At 40.5% G+C, this 24234-nt stretch overlaps 1 long non-coding RNA gene across 2 annotated transcripts; it reads left to right on the forward strand.

Moving 5' to 3' along the window:
• The first annotated feature begins 5481 nt into the window (after positions 1 to 5481).
• Positions 5482 to 24234, forward strand: LOC148056544 (uncharacterized). Of its 2 annotated transcripts, none has more exons than XR_015703103.1 (3): positions 5482 to 5606; positions 15518 to 15722; positions 23815 to 24234. It is a non-coding gene; the product is annotated as an uncharacterized LOC148056544 (long non-coding RNA). The 2 variants fall into 2 exon arrangements; XR_015703102.1 differs by lacking the exon at positions 5482 to 5606 and adding an exon at positions 13246 to 13324.

The following is a 24234-nucleotide window of genomic DNA, read 5'->3' on the forward strand; positions in this document are numbered from 1 at the left end:
ATACTACTTAACACCTAACCCAGAGGGGTAATTTAAACCCCCAAACCTGTAGGAAGCCGCCTCCTTTCTTCCGAGCCCGGGAGATGTGTTAGACATTTCTTTTGAATGCCGTGGCTCAACTCCCCCTCCTTTTTTTCCACCCTTATTTTTGCTAGCCTTGGGGAGATGTAGAGGAAATCTTGAAGGCAGCTGGTCTCTGGAAATGAAACCTATGAGATTCAATGCCTTAACTAAGAATGAAGGAGTTAAAAAGAAAATAAAAGAAATATTTAATTTAGTCCTCTAAAACAGAGCTCTGCCTAGTTCCCTCCTCCCACGTATGCACCATCGACACCCTACCATAGAAAACAAACCCCTCGGTTATTGCATAAGCCCAACCCAGCGTGTCCCTGCACTCTGCTGCAGACCTATAACCTCCCGCTCCTTCAAGCTGGCTCCAGCATGCTCCACTGTGAGTCTGAGCTGACTGAAATAAGCATGGAGAGAGGCTTCCACAGAAACCTCTAAATGGGTTTTAATGTCTCCCCACCATAGGATTCCCGGAATTAATTTGTGTCTGGCTTTTGAAATCAGGGATGCTGTGTTAAGGAAGATGGATGCCCCTAAGAAGTATTGAAAAGAATGAAGGGATGATAGTGGTGGTTTATGTAGTAAGTCTGGCCATGGATGCAGAGTAGTAAATGTGGTTGGCTGATTGAGATCATATTTTTTTATTTTTTCCAGTGACAACGCCCATGTAGTTTATTTATTTATTTTCCCCTTTCACTTCAAGGCACCTAACAACAACACTGTATTTTATAAATCCCTGTGATTATAAATCTAGAAGGATGGCATTCTTGGTTGCCTCAGAGGCCAGGAGTCTATACCCACAGGAGACAGATGGGAGAAGTAGCCAGCAAGCTTTCTATATTATTGCACAGAATTGCAGGAACTGGTTTTGGTTTACACCGCATGGGGGAACGCAAAGTCTGCACAGAGCATCTCCATTTACTGCTTCCTCTGCATGCAGCCAAGGCAGGATTGCTTATGCTCCCTCTACAGAGTTACTAGGGAGGGAATAATGTCGTGCCTGCCCTGCAAAAGATGCAAAGCCACTCTTTTGCATCAACTGTTTCTGTTATCCTGCTGGTAAGATATGGCCCAAAAAGATTAGAAGTGCTTCATGTAACTGTGCAAAGCTGGTTTAAGACTCCAGGCTGGTTCAGCTCCTTTTTCCACTTCCACTTCTGTGCCTCATGCCAGCAGAATGGCTCCAATAACTGCACGAAAAAAGCATCCCCTTACTATCTCTTGAAGGGCAGCTGTGGCTGATGAGACTTTGCGACCCCCAAGATGTGGACAGTAAGTAGAGATCATTGCTGCAGTCTGAGTCAAATTGTACTGCAAAGTTAGGAAGCGTTTTTCTGAAATTTAGAAGATGAGTTTTAAAAGTAGGGGATTTAGTTTACATTTTTTCATGGGCTACAAGGTCAGTTATGGAGTAAGGGCTGGATTTAGATTTAGTCATCTCTGAAGAAAAAAAAAAAACAACAGGCATGTTTGATTTTGGTGCTTTGCTTCATCTCCTTGCTGCCTTGGTAATGGGGCTGCCGGTGGTGTTGTGGGGGCAGCCCCACAAGATCTCTGATCCTTCCCTCCTCTTCCTATCATTCACCTCCTCCCCAGCCCTACCAGAGTCAAATATAAACTTTCTTAAAATGAACACAAGACTCATTCCACTTGACCAAGCCTGACTTCCCAGAAAATAAACAGCGAGAGCTGAGCCAGCCAGCCCCTCTCTCCTGGAGCTGCCAGCCTCCAGAGAGGCAACAGATGGACCCAGAGCAATTCTGAGCCTTTTGCAATGGAGAAGAGGGTGCTAAGGAGAGGGATCCCACCCAAGGGACTTCCCAGGGTCCACTGTAAAATAGCAATGTCACTAAGTGCCTTAATTTTCACAGTTCTGATTTCTTTTTTTACTGTATTGTATCCAGTTATCCAGGATACAATTGTTTCCCTGCCCTGATAACGGATCAAAAGGAACCAGGTCGCTAGCATATATTTGAGCTATTGATAGAAGAGGACTCTTCAGAGCTCGACACTTAAACTAATCTGAACAGGGCAATAGCTGATTTCCTTTTTTATCATTTTCACTGATGTCCTCTGTTTTCTTTCTGTGCTTTTATTAAAAGAAAAAAAAATCAAAAAAACACCACCACCAAAACAGTGTATATTCACTAAAAGAATGACTAGAAAATAAAGTATAAAATATGCTGAACAGTTTTCTAACCCAATTTTGCTTTCAGAGTGAATTAAATTAATTTCTGCTATGCAGAAGTCACCTAGTATCGCACTGTCTGAGATGTGCTAGTACTGTACCAGCTGGCCACGAAGATGGACGACTAAGTGGGTACTAGAAAGGCTTCAGTTCCCACTCTCCAGGGCAGCTCTCCCAGACAATGGATGTCCCCCCAGTTGCTGTGCCAAGTCTCATCTTCTTTGTCCTGTGGTGTCTGGTGACGTACTCGAGGCAGCAAAGCTCTGTGGTGCAGCTGCCCTAAAACCACAGGACCAGCCGTGACCTTTTGGACCTGAAGTCCACACTTTTTTCTTAGACTCCCAACCCCACAGGCATCCCCTGTGTAATTCCTCAGGAGCAGTGTCTCTGCAGGTTTTGCCTACGGTACTAAAATTATTCTCTCTGAAATAGCATGAGAAAGAAACAAGTGTAGACAAAATAATAAATACACCTGTATAGGACTCCTTTTCCTTACCAGGCAGTAGATGTTTTGGGACCTAGGTCAGAGTTATCTGATACGTCCCGGATCCCCTCTTCCTGCACTTGTCACCTTCTCTAACTCATGATGTTTATCTGCCTTTCCTTTCCCAGGACAGGTATCTTTGATCTCGGCTGGCCTCACTGTTAAACAGTCTCTCTTGCAATGAAAGCATGAGCTTCTGATCCTCTCTAATCCCAAAACATCCCGTATGATTGTGCAAGTCTCTCAAGTTTCTTCATCTTACTAGCAATACCTGGCTTGTTATTTTTTTTTTTAAAAAAAGGGAAAAAAAAAAAAAAAAGGTGTGCAAGCCTTTACACTGCACCAATCCTGCTCTTTATGGAAAAAAATCTTAAACTAAGACAGCTGAAATGTTCCTTCCTGATGCCTAACTGCAGTAAGCAGCAGTAGTCACACAGTACTGAACGCAAACGCCTTCCTCTGTGGGTCTTCTTTCGTGGTCTGTGCCGATATTCACAGGCAGCCTTAACGAGGACAAATGTAGTTAATGAAGACTGGCCAGCACTTCTGCAAATTACATATGTGCTGCTAAGGATAACATTAAAAGTTTAAAAAATAAAAAACAAGGAAAAAGATTTATTTTCATGTTAGGTTTCAATTTCCTGCCTTTTTTTTTTTTTTTTTTTTTTTTACTATCTGCTCTTTTCCACTAGAAGCATTATCTATTCAAGCCAAAACAGATTAAAGCTAATTGTTAGGCCCCTCTGTTTTTCCTTCTTACTGTTTTATCTCCTAAGCAACTTTATTTGGTACAAGACAAATAATCTGAATTCCTGAAGTAAGAAACAAGGAGTGGGAGTCCGGGAAACTGGCTGCTGATCTAATGCAGTTTTTGCAAGTGTGGTTATGGTTAGAAACTCTAAATATGGCACTGTGTTACTGTACACACGGTAACTGCACCCTGTGTGTCAACGTCTGAGTCACAGTAGTGTAGTTTACTGACAAAAACATGTTTTACTACTCTCGGCTGTGAGGAGTCAATAGAGTTGGGAATGAATGAGTTGAGCTCACTGCATCAAGTTTTACTAACCAAATGACCAGGCTCGGTGTGTACCCAGGGTTTGCTGATGGTGAGAAGGATGTAAGCAGTAGAAGGGGCATTATTTGGCAAGCAGATGTTGAGCCAAGTGTCGTTTAAGTGAAAGGGAATGGTTTGTTCATGTGGGATGAGGATGCCAGTGAGTGGGGATTCCTGCCTGGCACCCTACGGGGAGAGGGCTGCGCTGGGGAGAGCTCAGTCAGGAGAGCTGCGTGATGCCCATGGGAATGAACCGATTCTGCTTCTGCAAAAGTATTTGAAAAGTTTTGCTTTCAGCACAATGCAGAACAGAAATGTGTTTTGAAGCCTTGATGCTGTGAAACAGAATTGACGTCCTGTGGCTCTCTCTCCCCCTGCCGCAGGACAGGCTCCTTCCACTAGCAAGTGAACTTGCAAAAGCTTAATTTTTTCAACTTTTGAACTGAACTGACTTGATCTGAATGTTACTGGCAGAAACTAAATTAATATAATGCTTTTCTTTTAATAGAGCCCCGTTTTTCTTAATCTTTTAAATAATAAGTACCCACCAAGGAGACTGGCTGGCATTCCCACACTGTATGCATTCATCCTAACATTTACTATATACTGACTCATACAGCATGCATCTGCAAGAGTTATTAATGGAAAGTATTAAATAAATTTCATTTAATATTTGGTAAATAGGAGGTGTCTTTTCTTTGTGCTTGAATTTGTGTTTCAAATGTCAATGTTTATGTTATTTATATTAATATTTTTCATGGGCTGCTTAATAATAGTAGCAATTAAGATAATAACAATAAATACTAATAATGCTGAGCTCTTCTGCTTTTCATCAAAGGAGGTCAAGACTCAAGGGTATACCTCAGGGGCTGGTATAATGTAGATCTGATCTCCTCCTGGTATTTCTTTTTGTGGAAAGTTAGGAGTATCATGCAAAGATCAGATCGCCTGTATTTTGGCCTCTGGAATGTCTCTTAGGCATTATAAATGCCAGTAAGAAACATAAAATTGGAAAGAAAACAAACACCAGGACATTGAAAAATGTAACCACAAATACTGACCTATTTGGTTTTTTTCTGATTTAGCAGAATGCTATTAATATTATAATTAAGGCTATTTTGTAGCCTGGGGGCTTGAACACCTGGCTCTTATTAGAGCTGGATCCATAGCATGTGGTGAAAAAAAAAAAGGACAAGAGAGGAGATGGCCCAAAGGAGAACACAAGAGGGCACAGTGGCACCTGTGGTGGACTTCTTGTTTGCTGGCTTTTTGAAATGTTGAGGGCAGGGTGAGTGTAGGCCTCTGTTTGCATGACATAAATAATTACAGTTACGTGGTTGATTAGTTGGAACAGTAAAAACATGATTTTGTCAACTTGGAGCAGATTGTTTACTAGAATTATTTTTTGGTTAGTTATGAGGGTCAAAGGTAAGGTGTGATGACTGTATCGTATAAGGTTAATATGGCAATAAGCCCCACTATAAGTTTGATAGAATTAACCTGGGCAATCAGTAGGAAAGGTACCTGTTGTATTAAATAAGGTACAAAAAGCACATTCCAGGCAGGTGCTTTCTGCAGCTTTCCTCATCTATTCCACTATTCTTGTACCGTATTGTGCGAGTGGAAACTAGTTCTGTGATTTCAGAAGCAAAGGATACTAATGCTGCTTTTCATTTTCTGTTCAAGGAGGATGTTTGTTTCTGCAAAGCCTTCTTTATGTGACTGATCAGAAATGATCCAAGTGAAAACAAGAAGTGATAGCTGAACCTTAAGCAACCTCACCCTGGTGGACACTGCTGAATTGAGAGGTCAGTGTTGAAAATTTTCTTCTGAAAGAGTTAGTGCTGTAAATAGATATTTGGAAGGAAGCACCATAGAAATAAGCAGGATCCTATCCCAGATGTTAATTTGAACTTCAGAAATCACAGTCTTCCTTAGACGTCTCATGCAGGGTGCTTTCTCAGGGAGCAAATGGCCTCCTGCCACTATCGTCACTTGCCCGTGTTGGCTCTTGTGGAGGGAGAACCATTCCACCAGTGCAAGTCCAGCAAAGGTTTGCAAACAGTCTTTTTTGGATTGTTCAGTCGCCATTTCTGACTTTTGCAGGAGGTTGCAGACTGGGCCTTTACTATGGGAATTGTGGTTGAAACCTCTGGATGCTGTAATCCATGACATGACATTATTTCACAGTTAAAAATGAACAACGACCTTCTTTTTTTGCAAAGAAGTCCTCATCATCAGGTATTCCGTACATACTATTTGTAAGACACAACTTCTCCTCCCATCCAAACCAGCCTCCAGTGGTTTCTTACCCTCCCAGAAGTCAATCAATTTGTTATTGTATATGAAGCTGTGAAGGGAAGATGCAACACTACACCGTATGCAAAAAAGTAAAGAAACAAGATCATTAACATCTTAATATCCTGTCCTGACATCTCACAAATTATTTTAGACTTCATAGCCAATGTAAACAGGTTTGTTTTCAACTCCCCTAATTGCCTGCTAATTGAGAGCAGATGTAGGCCTTAACTTTCAGCAGATAAAGAACAGCCTCTTCTTTAGGGTTTTGCATCTATCATGAGGTCTCTGATGTATGCCTATGAGCTTCCCTGGTTAGTGATGCCGAGGCAGAGAGGGATTGGAACTGCTCCTCTTGAATCGCGCCTGAAATCTCAGTGAGACAGAAGGGAAGACAGAGCTATGGGACTCATCAGTAACATCATCATCATTATTGTTTCATTTCGTACTTCAGTGCACTTTCTGCAACAGCATAGGTTTCCTTCTGGGGGGGAGTTCTCCGAATTATAGATGGGTTTCTCGTTATGATAGAAATCGCTGGGTTTATGAAAAATGCATTGCTGTCATATTCCATTATCTACTTCCTCCCATGCTGCAATCCTGTAGCTTGCAAGTCATTAGATTCTTTTTCAGAGTTCCTTTGAAATAATCCTTTCAAAAAACACTATTCATTGGGTATGACCCCAGAGAGATACCGTCTGGTACTAAAGCTCTCTTTTAGTTCTGCGAGGGAGACCTGTAACAACAAGATAAGTGCATGTATATTCCAAGTAATGTCTGGAGTTTGCTGCGTCCCATTAAATGCAATAGGAGCTCACAGTTCAAATGGTAGAATTTTGCTTTGTAAATGTAGGAGAAAATTTAGTTCAGATATATAGGTAAATTTGCATTTGGAAGTGATTTAATGTTCCATGGTCTGTTTTAGTTCCAACTTAAATATTACATTAAAACCAGCAATAAAAAAAAAAAAAAAAAAAAGAAAAAGCATGCTAACTGCTGGGTTCAGAAAGAGTGGATACGATTTTGTTCTTGCTGTCAGTGTAGCAGTGAGCTGCCTTTTATTTTCTCCTCTTCATTTAGCAAGTCAGCAGCAGTAGTTAAATGATAGCCCTCCGGTCTTTCTTCAGGACTGTTTTTGCAAATGAAAGCAGAAACTTCAAATCCTTGTGTTTTTCATATCACTTACAAGGTGTTTCGTGAATTTTAACATTTTTGCATCTGTCTGTGAAAAGGCAGAGGGCACGAGTAATTCTTGGTGAGAAGTGTCCTTTGTGCAGGGAGGCTGCATGGGTTTGTACCACTGGGTTCAGGAGGTCATAAAGGGGTATTTTAAAAAAAAACAACAAAACACCCCAAAACAAAAAACAGTTTGGTGGTTTGTGAATGATAAATGGGTAGAAAAAAAGAGGGAAGAGTTCACATCCAACCAATGTCATTCAGAAATACTTAAAGCACCTGGCATCTGGATTATGAAACATTATTCAGCCCTGGAACCACAAAACCTTCAGGTTTTCACTGTGATTTCTTCACAAAGCCCTTTTTCTCTCCCCAGGCTGGCTCCAGGCCTCCCTGTGAACACGGAGTCACCCCTGCCGACATTATCCCTCTCTGGAAAGTTGCCACAAACCTTGTAGAATAAAGTCCTGATCTAACAGCGATGCGAGCAGTTTAATAGGAGGGCAGGAGGGCTTGAAGTCAGTAGCACAAGACATAACAGACTAAAGCAGTGGTCCATTAAATCAGCGCACTGGGGCCTAGGCATTTACAGTCACACAGTCAGATGTTTCCAGTAATTATTTCCCCATAGCATTTTTATTAGGTGCTCCATAAATAATATTCACTGCCGTGCTCTTCTCATGGTCTTTTATAAAAAGAGAGGGAGAAGAGAAGAAGAATTCACTTTGCTTTCAGCTGGATTTTGAGGTAATTCTGTCTTTCAGTCCTACTGAAGCAGATATGAGCTTGGAAAATACAGGCAAATTATTTCCTCGCTGACCAAATGGTGTTCCTTAAAACCATCGGTAGACCGACTTAAGGCAAGTTTCTATTTCAGATTTAGATTTGTCTTCTTGTGATGGATCCCATACAGACCTAGGATGAACAGGCAAGCAAGTGCTAGCATTGGAGTGGGATATTTTTTTTTTTTTTTACATACCCTTTGTTTGTTGTTAACTTTTTTTTGGTAGTATCAGGTAGGTCAAGTCCAGGGTCACCACATCAACAAACAGCGCTGCCTTCTCTCTGGAAAGACCTTCCCAAATCTCAACACTGTCACTGTGTGTTTAATCTGGTCTGTACATGCAGCACCTATTGACAAATGCTGGCTTTTTGACAGAGGCTACTGTGCAAAGGCTTTTTCCAGAAAATATCACTGCATTGCCTGAGTTATAGCATTAATGTTAAGGACTACAGCTTCTTCCCTGGTACTAGGGCTTGTGTTTTGCAAAGGGCTTTTACTCAAGCATTTGATTTTAAGCATCAATTTTCTAGCCAAAGTAAGGCTCCCCAAATAAACTCAAGGCTCTGGGGACTTACTTACATTTTTACTTCTTGGACTACAATATTGCTGCCCACCCCAAGCAGAACTCAGAGGAGCAACAGTAAAAGGAGGTGGAGTAAATAGTCATGGTTCAGGTTTGCTACTACAAGGGTCACAAACTCTTCTGCCCATGTGTGGAAAACCTCTAAGCAGCAAGTGTGTATTTGTATAGCTCTACCCACAAGTGCAATACTTCTGTCTAAGCTGAAAATCTGTGTATCACGTGTAGATGTGCACAGAGAGCACAGAAATTGCTAAGAGTTGGGCATAAAACAGAGCTTTAAATAAAGAGGGTGTTTTTGCTTATAGTAACTGTCAGTGTCTGCTCAGGTTTGGTGGCCTTGCTTCTTGGTTGTCTCCATCTGTGTATATGAGGGTACAGGGCCACATGGCTGTAATTCAAAGGGAACAGAGTATTTTCATCCAGCTAATGGACTAGGGCTATCTTAGCAGCCTTGATTGCTGGCTCAAATATGTAGTATGGTCACTTGACCCATGATCCAAGACTAGGGTCAGACCTAACACAGCCCTCACACCTTGTCTGGAAGAGCCATGTGAGACAACTTCCTACAGTTCTGCCGGGAACAGGTTGCTGAAGCCTGTCACAGCTGAAAGATGCTCTGCTGTTGGCCATCGCTTTAGCAATGCCAGGGGAGGTCGTGTCAGTAGAAAAAGACGAATCATCTGTTTCTCAGAAAATACTGTCTCCAGATAATTTCTTAGTTCCTTTTGTTCTCTATTTCGTTTCTGGACTGCTCAAGCTGGGGAAACTGCAGCCTGAAATTAAATAGGAACCTATTCAATATAAATGTATGTATCTATCTTCTGGTATAGGAAGACTCAGTTCAGTGAACCCAGGCCATTGGCATTTTATAATTTGCTCTTGCTCCAGCAAGTAAGGGATTAACCCATTGTTATTCCCCTCTAAAGGAACAGAGAAAAAGATATACTCTGCAAAGACCCTGATTATTTTTTTTTTTTAAATAATCCATTGGGTTTTTAAAGAAATATTTTATTGGAACCATAAGGTTTCTTTTTTTTTTGAGAGAGAGAAAATTTGAAATCCGGAGTTTATTTTTCCTTCAGTGTCTCTCCTAAGAACCAACAGGAATTGAGATATTTTTTTTTCTCTCTTGTGTTTGTGCCTACTTATTAAACACACATGTGGCCTGGATTCCTTGTGTAGGTGCAAAGAGGTTTGAAAAAAAGAAAAAGAAAAAAAGGTGTAACCCAGTCCATTGACCTGTCTCTTTGCCCTTAGGACTCTTTCGAACAGCTGTGAGAAAAAGAAAAAGGGGGGGGAGAGAGAAAAAAGGAGGCAGTTTAACAAGCCAAATCCAGATGTTCATTTCATACACACACCCTGAACAGCTTTTGCATGGTTTATTTCGTTTTCTGAAACCATTTTTCACCAGCCTGTTTTCTCAGCTGGGAAACTTCTGGTGTAGTGTTTTCAAAAAAATATTGCATTTGGCATTACAAGAAAACAGAGCCTTTAAGACATTAAAAGGACAATATCCTTGTTTGACTTGGCCCAGGGAAGCAGGGCTATAGGAATTTTAGATTTTTGTACCACCCAAAGAATAGGTAAAAGAAATTTTCCACTCTTAAACCCAGTTTACATGGGAATTTGAGAGTTGATTTAGCTTGATTTTTTTTTTCCTTTTAAAGACTACTCTGAAGACTTTGTGTTAGTGTAGTGGGACTTTATTAGTGTGAAGTAATAAGCAAAGTGATAGCAATCAGTTCGTACCCAGACTCTGATGAACCACAGTTCAAAACTCAAATTGATGCTGAATGAACCTTATTTTTGTTTTGCTAGGACCAGATCCTGATATGCTTGTTCACACCAACGTCAGCTTACCATAAACAGACAAATCTGAAATTATTTAATGCTGGTGCAATTTCTCTTTATTTAAAGTAGAGGTAAGCTACATAATATGAATCACAATTCATATTGGCTGTGTGAATAGCACTGATAGCAGTGAGGATGGTGATTAGCTGAGAGGACATCGTCTACACGGAGTTTAGAGGTATCCCAATGGCTGGCAGGTAATGAATGAAATTAGGGAAAATCAAGTGCAAACAAGACCTATACTGCTATCACTTAGCTAATCAGAGGATATATTGCTCTTCAGAAAATGCAGTGTAAAACCCCAACTCCACTGAAGCCATGGATGATTTGTGGTTTCCTGTCCTTCGAAACTTAGGTAAAAAAATCAACGTTTTTCACCTATGAGATCCTTGAAGTGCCATTCACTATTACTTATTGTATTAGAGAGAGACTTGATCCGAATTACTCCATGTAATGGAAGGTCTACAACTTTGCAAAAAGTTTGAGCGATGCTTTGGTGGTCCTTTTGTTTACCTGTTTTACAGCAGAAAAAATTGCAGATATTCTTATCAGAAATGTCACCATCCCATACAGATTTCAGACCCCATCAACTAAATATTAAAAACAGATAATAAGAATAGTTAGTGAGAAAAGGTGGAAATCAGGCATATTCAAATATAGAATTTGAAGACATATATTGTAGTTAAATTAAATAGACAACAAAAATTGGAAAAATATTAATAGATCCTAATTGGAAAAACTACATCACTAATTAACCAAGTAAATAGGAATGTTAAAGATATTAAAATGTCCCATGCCATGTTTTCCTTTCACTTTGCTACTGCTAAAATAAGGACAAATCATGAGGTCTCTCTCTTTTGGCATTACAGAGCATTCAAGGATATTGGGGGTGGGGTGGGGTGGGGTGTGCCTGTTTGTGTATGCAGATATATGTGTGCATCCTTAAGCCTTGGCAGTGCCTGGTAATGGGAATATTGGCATTTCGGTGTCAGAACACCACCAAGTGGACTATAAATACTTGGTCCTTGAAGTAATATTCTCTTCAGACAGAATTAATAAAAATGTAAGAAAAATCTAATTAAGACTTAAAGTGCATTAGGCAGATTATTTGGCTAGTACAGAACTAGAGTGCAAAGCTGCCAAGCAGTACTAGTAAGTTCTGTGGAGCAAACTGGTAGTCTTTTTAAAGCCACTGACTTGGTACACAGACTGAATAATCCTGGAGAAAGCATATATTTTCTGTCCGTTTCAGAAGACTGCAAAGTTGTGATGTGAAACAGTGCCGTGATGTGATTTCTCCTCTTCTCTTTATCTGGTAGTATGAATTACATATATATATGTGTGTATGTCTCTGTATTTATTTACATGCATACTTACACATGCATTATTATACACTCCTATACAAAAGCATATATTAATTACTTGATTAAAAAGGACAGTCTGTTTGTGTGGATATCAAACACTTCTGACTTCGGGTAATAAGACTTCCTAATATCTAAGCTCAGAGACAGAGAAATCCAGGAACTTCTGCATTGATATTGTCAAGATTCCATATTTGGAAATATTCTGTCAGTCAACATATGTACAATGCACTCAGATATTTGGCTTGGAAAATGTAATTTTAGAGTCTCTCTAAAAGGCAAGCAAATGGGTGATATCAGGATATCAATGCATACAAATACCAATATATACATCTCTGCTGAAATGACAGTCTGTAAGGCACCATGGACCTGGTGTCAGGGTTTCATTCGGTGCTTGCACAGCACACGGCAGCCTTGGCCTGTGGATGGAGCAGTTATATGCTGCTGTAATACGATGTCAGTAAAGATCATTCAGGAGCTGAGAAGAAAATGAGGCGGCAATGGCATTGTATGGGGGAATCTGCAATAATGCTGCCTTGTACTGTCAGCCTGGACCCTTCCAGTCATGTAAAGGGAAAAGAGTAAGTCTGGTGAAGTGTGAGGGCTCTTATCTCATTCCACCTTTCAGCAAAGCAATGACCCATGCCACATGGCCTCCCAAAAATGCCTTCTTTGTTTAGCCAAGAATTACACCCTGTAAACATTCCCAATCACTGCATTGAAATGGTTGCATTTATTATAACAGCCTGCCATAAAGTTTGGTTCAATATTCTGTTCTGAGAGGGGTTAATATGTGCTCTGGGAACACCATTGTCAGTGCTGAGGAATCCCAGCAGCAGTCTCTGTGATCTTATTTCGTGCCACACAACAGAGAAGCTCCATGTTGCCCACAGCACTCCATGCTCTTTCTCCCTTGGGTTTCCCTACAACTTCAACCCAGGTTTGCCTAATACTTTGCAAAATTTCCCATCAAAAAGATCGAGGTCAAAGGGAAATCATGATATTCGTCTTTGCTGCAGCCTGGTAAATTCATTTTGATACCTCTGTCACTGTGAGCAAGTTGTGTGTCATCGTCAGTTGTCCTCTCTACAGACTCTCTACCATTATGACTCTGTCAGTGACAACAGATATATCGTGTTTTAAGGGAATTTCTTTTGTCGATATTGTTACACTGTTTTCTGAAGACATGAACTAAGCTAATAAAGCTACTTCTTGTCCACAGAACACATCCATGGCCCTGGCTTAGTGACAGCGAGCAAAGGAGTGAGATTTATTCACTTCCTGAGATGACAGAGCATGGGACAGTGCAGAACTGGTCCTGGTCACCCATAAATGGTGCCGAGTGTTTCTGTAGCTCCTAGCACAACACTGCCTTCTTCCTACACAATGGGAGAGCCGTGGCCTGTTTGTCATAGGTGGTGGTGATCATGATGCTCACAGAGAATCAAAAGACCTGCCATGAAGGCACAAATGGTAGGTGGTACAGACTGTGTTTTTCAACAATGCTTTATTCTGTATTCTGGTTTGTAGGAGTAAAAGAAAAGGTTTTCATTTAGAGGAGGACATTAGGGTTGAGGTAGGAGATGGGGATTTCTGAAAGTGATTGTCTATATCACTGGAAAAAATATAATTGGTATTCTCAGAGTCATGGACTAGTTAAGATTGGAACTGGCATTTGTAGATCATTGCCTCTCATCCTTTCACTGTGTGTATCTGAGAGAAGTTGGACTCTATCTTCTTTGTAGCCATCTATCAGTTAATAGAAGGCACCAATTAGATCCCCTTCTTTAATCTTTCTCTTCTCCAGGCTGAACAAATTCCCCTCCCTCAGCCTGTCCTCATGTGTTCGGCTATCTTGATAGTCCACTGCTGGACTCTATCTAATTTGTTGATATCCTTCTTTCACTGTGAGGAGGGAAAATGGTCTAAAAGTGGAACTGGGTTTTAGTTGTCATTAATATTTTGTATTAACTGTCTATGCCATTGACATTGGATGCTCAAGCCTTGGCCATAACTGTAATATAATGGCTCTCATTCAGATGTTGGGGTCATGAGGGCATACCTACTCAGCCTTCTTGGAAGAGCCTGTTTCCTGAACACGCTGTACCCAGGTCATCCTGTCCCATTCGCTTGGCTCTCTGTGATAGCAATGCAGTTAATTGCCTTTTTTTCCCATTGAGGAATTGACTGGATCATCCTGGAGGTGCTGAATTTGTTTTCTTCTTTGACAAAGTGCATACACTCGTATGGATTTTTACAAAGGAACCAGAAACATCTAGGAAAAAGCAGAAGGAGTGGAAAGCCCTCAATTTCTTTTTCTATGAATAATTTAGTGCCAAGTTAACTGAAACATTTGAAAAAGAGATTTTTGGTGCTTGGCTTCATTAAACCCTCTATACCCAAATGTATTCTCTATCAGTGTCAGCATCCAACACTTCATCTTGTCCCAGTCACAGCAAAGGCCTTGTGGAAATAAAATGCAGGGGAAGGGAGAGGAAAAGCAGACTATTGTTGCCATTATGCATGTCTGTGTGTGTGCACATGTGCTCTATAAACTTACAGTGAGGGAGAAAAGAAAGAAACTATATGAAAAGAAGGAATGAAGCCCCAAGCCACATCAACCTTCTGAAACGTGCACTCCTTTTGGGGGTACAAGCCATGCTCCGATGCATTAAAAAGCATTGTGCTACACTCCAACCCCTTTCTCTGGAGCACGTGTTTTAATCAGTGTGTTATGTTCTTGTCCACGAAGCTTTTACTAGCACAATGAGTGGGACCTCCTTCACTTGGCAGTGGTTTCTGTGAACGATCTGTCTTCTGCAGCTATTTCCGTGGGAAGGCCCTCCATCTGGTGCTTGGCAGGGAGGGGAACTTTCCTCTCAAATGTTTTCTCTCTCTCTCCCTCTTTAAGGTATACCCTTTGGAAATCTTCAGCTTCCAAGATTTATTTTTGCACAGGGTACATACTTTGTTTTACGTGGTCTGGCTTTCTTTTCTTTTAACAAAACGCCACCCCCGTGCCCTGCTTATCCTGGCAGAGGTAGAAGAATGCTGTTTGCTTTAACATTACCTTCAGTCTCAGTATGCAACAGGTCAAAAGATGTGACAAGTACACATGCTAATCCCTTTCCCTTTTAGTTAATAGAATAACACAGATGGGAAAGTTTACATTGGGATCTGACACTCGCTCTAAGCTGAAGTTAAGAAGGAGACGGGGTTGGACATTGCCTTTCAGATCAGAGCGGTTACTACACAAACTCACCTTCCCACTCAGTATCAAGTTGCTCCTGTCATCCTAAACCCCATGTGCTCTGCTGAGAATGTTCCCCTTCCCCTTCTACTCTCCTTTTGAGAGTAGTAGGTAGAGTTGGATAAGACTTTGAAAGCTTTTGTAGAATGAAATATTCCCCAAGAATCAGTGATGTTCAAGTGAAAAAATGTCAACATTTTCCACTGAAACACCACCATTTGTTTTGAAATGGTGACTTTTTAAACATTTGACATTTCTGAGTGTTGAAATATCACATAAGAAAATAATTACCACTAAAACCGGATACTTTCTTAGAAATATTAATTTGATTTCAATACAACTTCATATTACCAGTTTTGTCTTGTATAATCAGACTGTTTATGTTTCATTTGATTCTGTTTTCTGGTTTTTTGTAGCCTCCAGAATATGTCCTCTGACATTCTGCATGACATAGCCCGTTTGTAAGTTTGCATACCTGAAGATTTGCCACTTAGGTTATTCCTGCAGAAAACAAACAGAAGAATGAGACCTAGGATGATGCCTATGGTGGGGAAAGCTGCAGCAATGACTAGCTGAAAGGGCTGATCCATCACACACCAAATACCACTTTCTTCCCACCAGGTACGTACCACTTCATAACGTCTTTCATGAGAACCTTCTGCCAGCTCCCCATGAGGGAGCAAGTTTCTGGTTACTGGGAACTCCTTAAAATTAAGGTTTTGAGGGTATCTCTGTAATGAGATTAATATCTAAGATCTATTCCTAGATAGACGTGGGCCTCAGAGTATAAATCTAAACACAGAGAAAGTTTATTTTCTACAATTGTTTTTTTAATAATCCCGATTCTATAAACAAAGCTATATGTTAATTAATGAAAATAAGATTAGAACTGCAATTAAAACCAATAATTTTTACTGAAAAGACACATATTTGCACTGAACAATGCAATGAAAATACTTAATTTGTATTAGAAACTGTGCCTATAAGGTTTTCATAACCACAAATATATTGTGTGTGGGAAGCACTCAGCGATCTGCTTTCTGATTAGAGAACTAACATTTGTGTTTGAGAATCACTGCCTATCTTTTTCATCGTTTCCTTCAAAATGTGCAGTTTCAGAACTGCTTTTTCACATTGCTTTAGACACTTCTTCATGAATTTTGTGGCAGATCGTGTACCCCTTTCAGCCTTCTACCTACTAATACCCATGATAACTCACTAACGCTTGATTCAAAAATCAAGATTTCAAATTCAAAATTCAAGATCTCTGTCTCTGACCTGGCAACAGCTACAAGGATCATTCATTCTGCACAGACCATGCAGAGGAGAGAAAAGAGCAAGCTCAGTTTGAAGAAGTTCAAAGCCTCAAATTTAAGTGAAGGGTCCATCTAGATCAACAGAGAGGTGCATCCCCAGAGGAGCATGAGGAAGACCAGCTTAAACTAGATGCTTGTGTTTTAGTGACTAGGATGAAGTGAGAGCGATCCTATGATCAGGGATGGTCCACAGAGTGGCTTAGATACACAGGCCAAGATTCAGGACATCTCAGATTGGGCAGTTTTCTGAGGTTTTAGCATTGGCAGTCATGCTGACCTTTCTTTCTGGTTGATGCACGAGATGGGCACCTTCAGGGGAGCTCCGATCTGACTTCTGGAGGTGTCTTTCTTCTTTCTTTGTAGAAAAAACTGACACAGCAGAATTTTGACTGCTGCTGTACTGACTAAATGCGGGTCAGGTGGGCCCAGGTCATGATTGCTACATAGGGACCAACATTCCCATTGGTTTTGGTGGAAGTTCAGGCTCCTTATTTGGGGCAAGGCACCTAAATGCTTTTGTCATCCTGACCTTTCCTCTCTGCTGTAATTTCACTTCTGACTTCTTGACTAAGACCTCTAGCAAGGGAGAGCAATTAGTGCCCATCACAAGGAGAGCTTTTGCAACATGGGTGACTGCCCACAAGAAACACAGTTGAGACCACCAACTGTTTTATTTGTTTTTGTTCCAATTTCTGCTGATTGAGAAGCTCATGAGATACATCTCATTTCCCTGAAGGTCCCCAAGGAAGCAGCGGTCAGACAATCCTTTTGTAGCCTGCTTTGGGCAATGCTGGTGGTATAGCACTGCTCACACTGCACTTAGGTCGCTGTGCTGGTAGGTCTCTTAGCACAGGCAGCTACATAGGTTATTAAAGTCTGCCTAAATGAGGTCTGATTCAATGCAACAGGCAGCTTATTTGAGCCACCAAACTCTTGTTGTTAGATGGTAAATGGTTTAATTCACCGTTAGTCAGAGCCTGATTTGAACAAGTCACCTAGAGGAAAATGGCTTAGTGTCCCGCACTACAGGTCATGAAGAATTAAACAAAAATTTCCCCAACATAATGGGGATGGTGCTAGAGAGGCTCCATTATGGGTGTGAGCCACTGTCTTGGCCTTTTTAAAGATAGCCCCCTACATACTGTAGTGAAAAATGGAGGTTTTCAGATCTATATCTGTCTGCAGACCAAAGTTTTAAAATTTCAGATGTCTTTGCATTTCTCTGCACTAGGTTATGCCCACAGGTATCACCCAGTGCAGTAGGTAGCACCTAAACTGCATCATCCTTTGGCTAATTTGAGCAGGAATTTCGGTATCCCTTGGAATCGCGCTCCTCCCTGCTTCATCCAGTTTGAAGGAGGCCAGTAATTTGCTGGTGGCCGTTTAACCTCAGGAGGCCTTTTTCCCTTCCTGTCTCCTACCCCACACAGCCTAAGATGCTCTTGCCAGCAAGCTGAGCTGAGGCTCGCCTCATTTCCTCCCCTATAATTCCACTCTTTACTTGGAAGAAAAGGCGGTGAATAGATTAAACTTACTCCTTCCTCTGTGGCCAGCCTATCAGTGCTTCCTGTGTATGGGAACATAGACCAAGTCACATCGAGTTCCAGTAGTAATTCAGATAGAGACAGAGCCTTCACTTTAACTGGACCTTGCATATGAATATCTCAAAGAATTCAAAAATTACAGTTCTGCTGTGTAAATAAAATATGCCAGCACATCCATCTTACAAACCATCCGTGCTATACTTAGGACTTGCCACTACTGATGTTATTTGGAGTATTTCCACCAAGTTTAGTTTGAGCTGGATGATCTTCTTAGAAATCATTTTTTGACGGTGTCATTTATGGTTCTTTCTTGATTTCTTTAATTCAACCTATTTTCATAGAAGAAAGATCTTTGCTTCCTAATGCAGTAGGTACAGCACAGACCTGATCCCTGTAACCTCACAAGCCAGAAACAGTTACAAGGTCATGTCCACAACAAGTAGTAAACCCTTGTTTTATAAAAATGTCTCATCTATCCAGAAAACGTGTTCTCATCATGGGGCTAAGGCACAGCATAAATGTCAGTTCATTTAAAGCATACAGTTAAATACATGTGTGTGTAGATTATAAAACTGTTTGGGAAAAACACCTAGAAGATAAATATCCAATGAGTTATTTGTATGTTAAGATAGCCTATATTTATTCTCATTCCAGAGATCATGTGACTGATCAAACTAAATTTATAGCAAAACATTCAAAATATAGGTTATTTTTGGAACAAGAGAATAAAGTTTTCCTCTGCCACAATGCCTACAAAAGGAGCTGGCAATTCCAGGGAACATATGCTGAGACTATTGCTTATCATAGTTGTCGCATAGATCTCTTTTTTTTCTTGTTTGTTTGTCTCTGTCTCTCTCTTGTCCTACATTTAGATGTTAGGCTCCTTGGGCAGAGCGTGATTTGGCATTCATTGTTACAACAGTCATTATTCCAAAGGAGCTCACAATTTGGGACCGAACGATGATGATAATAGATATTGAATGTAAGTCACAAAAGACAGCTCCACAGCTGAGCTTGAATTTAAAAATGCAACATTATGAAAGGTTTATGAGAAAGAACAAATTTTGCAGAGTCGTGTTTAGTTCCTCTTTCAATCTTTGATATATGACAGCCTGATGTAGTCTAGGGAAGAAGTGACCACATGCATCTAGTAGAGTTTCCTCCTGCTGATACCCCTGTGAGTACTTAGCCTTTCCTGGACATGGCAAAGAACATTGGGTCACATGTTTATATTTCATGCAACTTTCCTATGAATCATATCTCCTTTTGTCACTAGAGCATCCCATCTCATCACTTGCTTTCTGAGAATTTAGTTGACTCATCACTCCAAGGTTTCTTTTTCCTTGATGAGCTTCTCTTTCCCTTCACCTGATGCCAGTCCTGCCTTATTCCTTGACACCATTGTGATACATGTATGCATTTAAATGCCATTTGCAGAGCCTAAGTGTGCCATTTGAACACAGTCCTAGATGAAGGGGAGAAAGAGTTGGGTTAGAGTGGCACCATTCCTGGAAGACCAGCAGGAGATGGAAAATGTCCATGAATTCAGGGCTGTTTTCAGGCGGCCTAAATTCTACCTATGTTCTCATGCCTAATGTTATCCACAAGATATTCTGGACCTTCAGGGTTGCCAAACCAATAGGAAACCAGAGCTGAACTAGGAGAATTAGATGGAATACAGCTGTTGGAGACCACATGACTCTGTGTCCTTCGCAGTCATGGAGCTTACTGGCAAAACTATGTGAATAATGGACTATTTTTGTTTTTTGACAATTCTGAAAACATGCAGCAAAAATATTTGTACAGAACTTTTGAGTGTATTTAAAACAATCTCTCTTTAAAAAGTGTGTGAACTGAAAAGCTGTCAGCCTTCCTTCTTGGGTTGAATGAGAAGTTTCACTTCATTTTTGTTCATTTAAATGTTTTTGTTAATTTAGTTTTCTTTAAGCTTTAACTAAAAACTCCACAAAATTTGAAGTAAGTTTAAAATTATTAATGAAAAATGCAGATATTTCCTTTTGAAAATTTGAAAACTAAACATTTAAATGTTTTTGAACTGTTTTTATTGTTCGAGATGGTTATATTAAACCACTAGATTTTGCAGAAACTAGCTCAGAGCTGGGGAATATTTTGGTTGATCAGAAATGAGATTTTGGCAAAATCTTTGCTATAATACTTTGGCCAGCTCTGGGCATCAATCTTGCCTTTTCTCCCTCACTGTGTGAGCGAGACAAAAAGACCAAAGACAGCACATGGCTTGACTCAAGGCAACGGCTGTAATATTGTTTGGTCTTAACGTGACCCGTACAAGTAGAGAAAAAGGTGTCTTCATCTCTGTTGCTTGGAATTTTTGACTTTCTAAGGGTTTATAACGTAAAACTGTCCATACTACTGCCAGAAAGGCAGACAGTCTGAGGAAAACACAGATGTAATTGAAAAGGGAGTCTGTACGCTACAAATGACATAGGACAGTGTGCTTCATATTTCTGCATAGGACCGTTTTGTCTCAGGCAGCATTGGCGAAATTGCTGAGCTGTGGGTTTATACAGTCTCAGGTGCTCTCTGCAGCAAGGTTTGCATACAATAAAAAAAAGGTGTCTGCCCATTCATTCCCAAAGAAAGAAATAAAAGTCCCTCCCACTTGCAGAACATATATTCATCTGTTGATCGTCCTTGCAAATGGAGAAAGGCAGTTAAAGCGGTGGAAGCAAGGTTAATGCTTGGACCTTTACTTGGAAATAGGCCAGTAAAAAAGAAACAAATGACCGCAAAGAGTGGAAGATGATCAATTAAAATTTCTTTAGAATAAGGAGGCTGCTGGTAACTCTTCAGGATCTCAGGGTCAAGTCCAGGTTCACGCTTACTGCCAGGTTGTACTTCACTGTGTAAGTCACAAACTTATCTGGAGAAGTGATTCAGTGAAATAATTTGCCATTTGCCTAGGATCACCCACAGATGTACCAGGACATCCAAGAAAGCAAAATTATTTCTTTAATAAGAAGGCAGTGGCACTGAATCAACAGCGAGATGTTTGGTGCATGTGATTCTCCTGTGCAATTCATATGCTATCTTTTGAAACCATGAAATAGAGTAAAAATGGACCTGTGTGTCTGGAAAGCAGACAGACCTCAGTTGTGACTTTCACATGAGAGAACTTAAGTAGTTGTGGTTCATCTGTGGTGCATCTCAGCACTCAATGCGCTACTTTTTTTGCCACTTCACACAAAACTGTGGGGTTATTTTCTTTTTCCAGACTGAGGAAATCTTCTCTTGGAAAGTATGGTTCCAAGTAGTTTAAGGAAAGAGCTTCTTTAACACCTTTCCCACCCCTTTTTCCTGCTTAAGATGTTTTATCTGACCTTGGTATCCTAAAGATACTGTGACTATGATCTTTTTACTTATACTTACCATAGGATGTAAACTCTCGTCATGACATGATAGTATTTGGCATATGGTGACTTGTAATGGTGCAGTTTTGAGTATATAAAAAAAATTCTGGGCAAGATTCAGCCTTTAGGAGAGCAGAGCTGTCTCTCTGCAGTGGTATAGTGACAAATGTAAAACATTTCTACAAAGGGAATATATTAGTCACCAGCTGTTATTATAAGCCTTTCACATTATTTAATGACCAGAGTAGGCTTTAGGCAGCCAAGCAGGGGACCGTATGGCCCCTAAGTGCCTCTTACAGCCTTGTAAAACCAGGGCATGATCTTACCCTCTCTTATCTCTAATGCTACTTGCAAAACAAAACACACTGGTATTTGGCTTGCTAACCATAGATGCAAACCACTGCAGAGCTTGAGGGTGTTTCATTAGAACTCCATTAAAAATGAACAATCAAGATTTAAAAAAAAATAATCAGAATCCACAGAGCAAAGCCTCACAATATAAAACCTACCCAGTCTCCTTTGCCTTTCCTGTGAATATGAGCATGTGTTGCTTTTAATTTGCGACTCTTGCAACTATTAGGAGTGGCAGAATACTTCTATTTATTTATCTATTTATTTAAACAGAGTTTTAAAACCCTGCACAAATCTGGGCACAGACTTGTGAAAGAGAACTAGCAAAGGCTCGGCGTGGTGTTGTTTTGTTCTGCTTTTAGATGCAATTTTATCCATTGGTGCAGCTGGCTGTTCCTCTTTTTAACAGCCAGGCTCTTCAGACCATGTGCTTAGGATAGCTTATAAATTGCCATGCTAGATGCAGATGATTGTGTCTGGCAGAAAGTCTTTATGGTGTTCGTGGTAAAGGAAAAGCATATGTAATGATGTTGAATGCTGCTGGAAATATGATACCTGGCTGGTGACTCGTGCCATCTATGATCCAAGTGATGGTGGTTCTGAAGTGACAGTCTGCTTGATATTGGTTTTAAACTATTTTCCCTTAGAAGTGGCAAGCCTGATGGATATCTAAAACAAACTTTAAGAGAATTTAAGACAGATGAACTCTGGGGGGTTTTTTTGACTCAAGATTATTAGGGCATGTGGTCGTTAAATCTGAAAGCACCTCTGATCTGTGCTAGCACCAGTTGCTGGTGAGATATCTACATGTAGCTGCCAAAGAAAGGTCAATAAAAGGGTGACAAAAAGGAAAATAGACAGTTGCTTAGATATATTGGAAGATCAACACAGGGTTTTGTGAGTCTGTTCTCATCAGGGAGAAGATGAAATGCAAGTGAGATACTCTACATGGTGTCACTCGGAGAGCTCAGGGAAACAAGTGGCAGTAAACTGAAGTCATCAGGGAACCAAGTTCAAAGCAATGGTTTGATACAGCATCCATGTTCAGCACAGAGAACCTCAGCTTTGCTCATTCAGCATCCTCAAACTAATAAAAAAGTTTCTTGACTCAATAACCACCACTTTCACACACCACTGTCTCAGCCACATGGCAAATCGTAGTCAGGCAGAAGGGGCAACATTCTGAAAATTTGTGATTAACTTTGCTCACCCAAGCTGTCTTTGGAAAGCAGGTAGATACTAAAGTTCCTAAATGTTTGCAGTGTTGGGATCTTAGCATGGAGTGTCTGAAAACATTTTTTTTTTAGCCATCTTTCTTTTACCAAGATGAGTTGAGAATTCAAAATCTCAAAATGCTTGGCAAACGGGTAACTTCAGCATCTTTTGGCAGATTCTAACTTAATCACATTGAAAAACTTTGATCTTTAGTCTCTAAGGTGTTATGTGTTTATGTATAAATGAATGCACATTTTGAAATGAAAAGTTGGTTGTACTAGGAAAAAACTAGGGATTATGGTGCCTAATTCTGTTAGTGACATACGTAACTCCACTTGGCCTTTTTAATTACTGCTTCTCTTGGTTAGGAAGCCTGTTGCTGGGGGAAGACGCAGAGCATGCTGTGTGCTGTGACCTCTCTCCTCTGGTAGTAGGACAGGGGCTCACGCCAGTGACTGAGCACGCCGGCTTTGTACGGCATCGCTGATGAAGTGAAGGGATCGTGTGCTGCTGGCTCTGAAGTGAAAACAATCACTCTGAAATCTCAGAGCTTCCTTAGAAATGTAAAAAAATGGGGTGGGAGCATAAGTTAATTGTGCTTTTACACACTGTTATACTTGTCACCGTGCCAGACTCTACATTTCTTCCAAGGGTGAAATGAAAACTCCAAATTCATGTGGTTATGAAACAATTTCAGTGTGAGCACTCAGCAAAGAATTATAAAGTGGGAAAGACACAGTCCTGTGTCACAGCTGGTTGAGAAGGGTCTGAATTGATCAAGGCTTCTTCTAGCTTGGAGGAGCCTTTTGGAGTGTATTGAAACCATTCTGCATCTGTGTGTTGAATGTGTATAAGGTACTACAGAAAAGCTGATTTGTTATGACATTTCTTTGATTAGGAGATGAGGCAACTGGCAGAAGGCATCACCGTCATTCCAAGAAATCTCCTTTCTCTGCAACTGGAGACTTAGGAAATTAATCTGATTTGCCCTGATTTACACCAGAATAAATTCATACATTGGAAACTGGGCATGGCAAGAAATCAGTGGCACTAATAATGATCACAGCGGGAGACCTTGATGAAGAAGGACCAAACATGATTTTCTCTCCTGCAGTAATGGAGCCTGAGGTACCTGAAGGCCTTTGTAAGCTAAGCTAGAGTTAGCCCAACTTTGTTTTAGTCCTGAGACTGAGGGAGTGCAATGCCATTTTAAAATCACGTTATTAACCCTTGTGATTTCATGCTGGACCACGTGTACTTCATAAAGACTGTAATTACAAGGTCAGTCCTGATTTGCATCACCATGAAAGGAGAACAA

The sequence above is a fragment of the Nipponia nippon genome, unplaced genomic scaffold, assembly GCF_047370975.1.
Source record: "Nipponia nippon isolate SJK-2023a ecotype South Korea unplaced genomic scaffold, ASM4737097v1 scaffold_13, whole genome shotgun sequence".
In the NCBI taxonomy this organism is placed as follows: Eukaryota; Metazoa; Chordata; class Aves; order Pelecaniformes; family Threskiornithidae; genus Nipponia; species Nipponia nippon.